This window comes from Tachyglossus aculeatus, chromosome 3, assembly GCF_015852505.1.
Source record: "Tachyglossus aculeatus isolate mTacAcu1 chromosome 3, mTacAcu1.pri, whole genome shotgun sequence".
Taxonomy (NCBI): domain Eukaryota; kingdom Metazoa; phylum Chordata; class Mammalia; order Monotremata; family Tachyglossidae; genus Tachyglossus; species Tachyglossus aculeatus.
The window spans coordinates 59229022-59235637 of NC_052068.1; the positions used below are offsets into that span (position 1 = coordinate 59229022).

General features: G+C 45.2%; 1 non-coding gene across 1 annotated transcript; it reads left to right on the top strand.

Annotated features, from left to right (window-relative positions):
* Nucleotides 1-6201: 6201 nt before the first annotated feature.
* LOC119925966 lies at nt 6202-6339 on the top strand. The gene has a single exon (XR_005449886.1). It is a non-coding gene; the product is annotated as a small nucleolar RNA SNORA7 (small nucleolar RNA).
* Nucleotides 6340-6616: the final 277 nt, after the last annotated feature.

Below are 6616 nucleotides of genomic sequence, written 5' to 3' on the forward strand. Positions count from 1 at the left end.
CTTGGACTAGAGTCTTCGGACCCTATGGTAAAAGTAGAAGACATGGCCCTTTCCCTGACAAGAGTACTCAGTCTAACGAGGAAGACTTTCATTCACTGGTCAAGTCCACAATAAACAGAAACACAGACAAATAGCCAAATATACTTATTTCTCGCAGACACAAGGGTTAGCAGGCTTGGTTTCCTCCAGACCCAAGAGAAACTCACTTTTTATGGAGAGTTAGCAAAGAATGAATACAATATATTCTTCTCCTAGTCAAAGACCTAATAAAATCACATCTCCCCGTCTAATTTCTCATCTCCTCACAGTATTATCCAGCTTTTCTGCTTCATCTATGCACTTTAAGCACTTAGGTACCCAGTCCCCAGCCCCACAGCACTTTGGTACAGATCCATAGTCTCTGCTCCTTCCCTTACCTGTAATTTATTTTAGTGTCTGTCTCTCCCAGTGGATTGCAGATTCCTTGAGGGTGCTCTCCAGAATGGCTATTACAGTGCTCTGTGCACCACAGTTTTGTTATCATTATTATCAAGTGCCGTGGAGTTGTTTCGGATACATAGCGACTTCATGGATTTATTTTCTCCAGAACGTCCTGTCTTCTGCTATAATCCGTAACCTTTCTAAAGGTTCTTCTGTTATCGTTGTTACAGTCTCTATGCATCTAGCTGCCAGTTCGCCTCTTCCATGTGTTTCCTGGGCTTTTCCTAGCATTAGTGTCTTCTCTAGAGAATAACTCCCCCTGGTTATGTGTCCTGAAGATGCGCACACCACAGTAAGCGCCCAATAAATGCCATGGATTGATTGATTGTGAGGCCTTACCTCTCTCCTATTTAGGCAGAATTTACTCCAAGTGGAGGCCCCATTTTATTTTATTTGGGAGAAAGATTGTTTCGCCAGAGGGGCATTTTGTACTAGACCCAATTTAGACATTATCCTTGGGGACTTATCCCTTGAAATCAACGAAGTGGGCTCTTATCTGCAAAGGGCTTGTAAGGATTTGCAATTTAGATCAGTCCCCTGGAAAGCCCCGGGAGATGATTGTTAATCTGTTACTTGCTTTCTTTTTTCTCCAAGGCAAAGAGACAGAACTGGGGACAGGTGGAAAGGTCTGAAGGACAGGTTAGAGGTCGGCTAGATGAGCAGGCGTTTCTGGCGAAGTGTGAGTAATGTCTGTCTCCAGCTCTGGACTTTAAGCTCATTGTGGGCAGAGAATGTGTCTGTTATATTGTTATACTATACTCCCCCAAGCACTTAGTTCAGTGCTCTGTATACAGTAAGCGCTCAATAAATAAGATTGATTGACTGGCTGAGTTTTCGGGGCTCAAAAACCAGCCAGAGGGGAAAGCCCGCACTTTGATTTTGCAAATTGGAATCACAGCTGCAAGCCAAGCCATGACAAAGCTGTAAAGCATGCAGGGATTGATAGTCACAGTCAGTAAGTAGCCCACGGGCTGGGGGTGAGAGTAACAACGAGACCTTCTCGTGCCCGTTGGACTTTTCCTTCCCAGGGGGTGTTGACCATCCCACTGGTATATCCCTGCTCCCACTTCATGGTCTAGGCTTGGCCTCCTTCATCTCAGTTGTATTTATTGAGCATTTACCATGTGCAGAGCACTGTACTAAGTGCTTGGGAGAGCACACTATAACAATAAACTGACACATTCCCTGCCCATACTGAGGTCTAAAGGGGGAGACTGACATTAATACACTTAAATACATTACCCATATGGACATAAGTGCTGTGGGGCTGGGAAGGGGGATGAATAAAGGGAGCAAATCAGGGTGACGCAGATAGGAGTGGGAGAAAAGGAAAAGGGAGGGAAGACCTCTTGGAGGAGATGTGCCTTCAATAAGGCTTTGACGTGGGGAAAGAGTAATCATCTGTCAGATTTGAGAAGGAAGGGCGTTCCAGGCCAGAGGCAGGATGTGGGCGAGGGGTCGGGGGCGAGATAGACAAGATGGAGCATCAGTGAGAAAGTTAGCATTAGAGAAATGAAGTGTGCAGGCTGGGTTGGAATAGGAGAGTAGCTAGGTGAAGTGGGAGGGGACGAGGTGATTGAGTCTTTGCTGGGTGTCACCCCGCTCACGCTTTCGTGGGCTTTCTCCCATTCGAGGACCGTCCACAGGGAGTTTTGCAAAGATAATAAATAGCTCCGAGTCCCACCCTTTGCAGCCCTCAAGGGGAATTTTCCCACGGGCAAACTGGTCCTATCTCCCATGGGAAAACTGCCCCGGGATACTGCTTAAATTAGACAGGGTGGGGTGTAGTGACCTAGCTCTGTTTTTAGGCTTCCACAAACCAGCATCGGTAAGCTTGGGTCCTAGTCCCTAAGATAACAACAACAACAATAATTATTATTATTATTATAACTGTGGTATTTGTTAAGCACTTACTATATGCTAAGTACTACTTCAGTGGAGGACCTGGGATTAGAACTCAGGTCCTCTGACTGCCAGGGCTGTGCTCTTTCCACTAGACTATGATGTTATATCTGATTCAGTCTTCCTACGCAGATAATAATAATAATAATAATGATGGTATTTGTTAAGCGTTTACTATGTGCTGAGTACTGCTCAAAGTGCTGGGGTAGATACAAGGTAATCAGGTTGTCCTATCTGGGGCTCACGGTCTTAATCCCCATTCTACAGATGAGGTAACTGAGGCACAGAAAAGTTAAGCGGCTTGCCCAGGGTCACACAAAATCCCACCTGCATATCATTTGATTCCTTGCCAGAGTGTTGGCATGGGCCAGGATTCTGCTGGAACTGATTTACTCTCTCCTACTTAGACTGTGAGCCCCCCGTGTGGGCCAGGAACTTTGTCCAACGTGATTCATTTGTATCTACCCCAGTGCTTAGAACAGTGCTTGGCACAGAGGAGCAGCATGGCGTAATGGATAGGAATCAAAAAGTCATGGGTTCTAATCCCAGCTCCACCACTTGTCTGCTGTGTGGCCTTGGGTAAGCCACTTCACTTCACTGTGCCTCAGTTACCTCATCTGTAAAACCGGGATGAAGAATGTGAGCCCTGTATGGGACACGGACTGTGTCCAACTGGATTTGCTTGTATCCACCCCAGTGCTTAGTACAGTGCCTGGCACATAGTAAGCACTTAACAAATACCATGATCATTATTATTATTATTATTATTGCTATTATTACGGTAAATGCTTAACAAGTACCAACATCATCATCATCATCATTTCCTTTCTTCTCCCGAAAGTGAGGAGATGGCCTACCAATAATAGCCTAAACAATGACGAGTTTTCAATGGCCTCCTCCTAGAGAAAATCCCATTGGCCTTTCCTCACGTTTAGTCCTTTTAAACCTCCCCACTGCTTTTCAGGGTTGACCATTCTCTGCTCCTAGAAACCTTCTCTGGCTTTGGTTTTATAGATATAACCCTCTCCTGGTGAACAATAATGATAATAACAATAATTGTCTTAATTGAGGTATTTGTTAAGCACTTGTATACAGTCCCTGTCCCACATGGAGCTTACACTCTAAAGAGGTGGGAGAACAGGAATTGAATCCTCTAGACCGTAAGCTCGTTGTGGGCAGGGAATGTGTCTGTTATTTTGTTGTGTTGCATCCTCCCAAGCGTTTAGTTCAGTGTCCTACACATAGTAAGCACTCAATAACTTTCATTGGTTCATTCATTGAATCCCCATTTTACAGATGAGGAAACTGAGGCACAGAGAAGTTAAGTGACTTGACCAAGGTCACTCACAGTGAGGAGGGGAGATGACCCTCATTTTTCCTCTCTCCTCCCCATCCCCCCGCCCTACCTCCTTCCCCTCCTCACAGCACCTGTATATATGCTTGTACAGATTTATTACTCTATTTATTTTACTTGTACATATTTACTATTCTCTTTATTTTGTTAATGATGTGCATTTAGCTTTAATTCTATTTGTTCTGACGACTTGACACCTATCCACATGTTTTGTTGTGTTGTCTGTCTCCCCCTTCTAGACTGTGAGCCTGTTGTTGGGTAGGGACCGTCTCTATATGTTGCCAACTTCATTCATTCATTCATTCAATCGTATTTATTGAGTGCTTACTGTGTGCAGAGCACTGTACTAAGCGCTTGGGAAGTACAAGTTGGCAACATATAGAGATGGTCCCTACCCAACAGCAGGCTCACAGTCTAGAATTGTACTTCCCAAGCGCTTAGTACAATGCTCTGCACACAGTAAGCACTCAATAAATACGATTGAATGAATGAATGAATAATAATAATGATATTATGCACTTACTGTATCCCAAGCACTGTACTAAGCACTGTGGAGCATGCAGGATAATGAGGTCGGGCCCAGTCCCTGTCCCACATGAGACTCAAGGTCTAAAGAGGAGGAGGACAAGTATCGAATCCCCATTTTGCAGAAGAGGAAACTGAGGTACAGAGAAAGGTGACAGACCGGTGGCAAAGCCAGGATTGGAACCCAGATCCTCCAGCTTGGATCCTCTGGCTTCCAGATTGGTAGCAATCTTCCACCACACCATGCTGCCTCCTCTAGGTCTACTGGTCTTCCAAAACAGACCGCCCATTCCGTAAGTGGATCAAAAGTAGGGATCGTGCCCCCTATTTCTGGATCTCCACCACAGTGGGGGCTCATGGAGCATGGCTTACTGGATAGAGCACGGCAGAAGGAGCTGGGTTCTAATCCCAACTCCACCAGTTGTCTGCTGGGTGACCCTGAGCAAGTCACTTCACCTCTCTGGGCCTCAGCGACCCCATCTGTAAAATGGGAATCGAGACTGTAAGCCCCGTGTAGGACCCGGACTGTGTCCAGCCTGATTAGCTTGTATCTACCCCAGCACTTACTACAGTGTCCGGCACATAATAAGCCCTTAAATACCATTTAAAATATGTATCGTTTCTTTCAAAACTGATTCTGAGGCTAAGCAAAGTCACTTGCTGCCTTCTTGGAAATATCCTCATGCCTTGCAAGTTTCTTTCTGCTTCTGCTCCTCTAGCAGCATGTCAGGAGACCGCCCCCAGCACTCCTTCATCTCCGGAGTCCCGGTGAGAGCCCTAAAGAATTCAGGAACCTGCCAACCTTGGCGTGAGCTCACTTTGGCAGAGACCGCCTTGGGTAACGCAATTCGGAGGTTAGGATGTCTTGAATTTCAATAAAGGTCCATTTGGGTTTGTTTGTACCCGGCCTGGTGAAGCAACTTTTCCGTGTGCTTCATGAAGTGATAATTATCATCCCCAATCTCCTTCTCCTTCCACCTATAACATACAGGGCAACAATCCGCTTCCCCAGAAAAAAATCAGAGGGCAAAAGGTGGGTGATTCATCAGAAAGAGGAAATAGAAAGTTGCCAAGAGAAACAAAGGGGTAATGGGATTACTCCTACTTCTAAAAATCCCAACTTTAATAGTCTAGAGTGAAGCATTTGGGTCCTTAACACTATGAAGTCAAGGCTCTGCCTTTCACAAATACTGCAGAAACAACTGGGCCCATTAGAAGAGACTAGGAAAGAACCGATGCTACAATTATCCTTTCCCTAAGGGTAGGATTGATCCAACCTCCAATGAGATCTCAGCCCAACTGCTATCCAGTTGGATCCAAAACTCTACTTGCATTATTATTAAGAGCCACCAACAGTCCATTTCTACACACGCCCATACACTGAATGTCTGGAGTTCAAAGCAGAGCAGGCTGAAGAGTTAAATGGGCAAGGATGAAAGACAGAAAAAAGAGAACAGGAGGAAGTCAAAATCAGAGATTACAGATGGAGAGATAAAAAGAAATAGGTAAACAGAGACAGAGACAAAGACAGAGACAGAGAGAGGGAGAGAAGACTGAACGAAAGGACAAAGAGAACCCTAATTAATCAATGATACCTTTTGAGCATTTCCTGTGTGCAGAGTCACTGTACTAAGCGCTTGAGGAGGTACCGTATGACAGAGTTTGCAGATGCTATCATTGCCCACAAGGAGCTTACAGTCTACAAGGGGAGACCAACATTAAAACAGATTATGAATAGGGGAAATAGTAGGAGCTACACAGAGACACAGAGAGAAAGAACATCAAAGAGAGTGAAAGCATTAGAGAGGGAAAGAGACAGGGAGTAAAAAAGGAGAGTGAGACAGAAGCATGAGCAAACAATCACATAAACAAGCATACTTTAGACATACAAACACCCACATATGCTTGCACACAAATACACACCAGCATACATAAATATCCCCCTTTCAGGGTTGCAACTGGAGAGTTTCCAATACTCTACCAGTCTCGGCTACAGGAGGGAGAGTCAAGCAGAGGCCTACCCATTCCATTCCTAGCTTGAGCTGTGGCTAGCGAGTGGAAGGCAATCTGCTACAAGTCAAAACTCACCTGTGCTGGTCAGCTGTGGCAGGGGAGAGAGTCGAGGGAGGAGACCCAAGTTTACTGCACAAATGAAGATGATGGTCAGCCACTTCCATATTTTTATCAGGAAAACTCTCTGGATCCACTATCAGAACGATTGCAGATGGAGGTGGGGTGTTCTGGGAGAGATGTGTCCATGATGTCGCTATGGGTTGGAGGCAACTCGACATCGTAAGACAATACATACATATGACGCTTCATACATCCACAAACACTTGTAAATCTTCACAAATA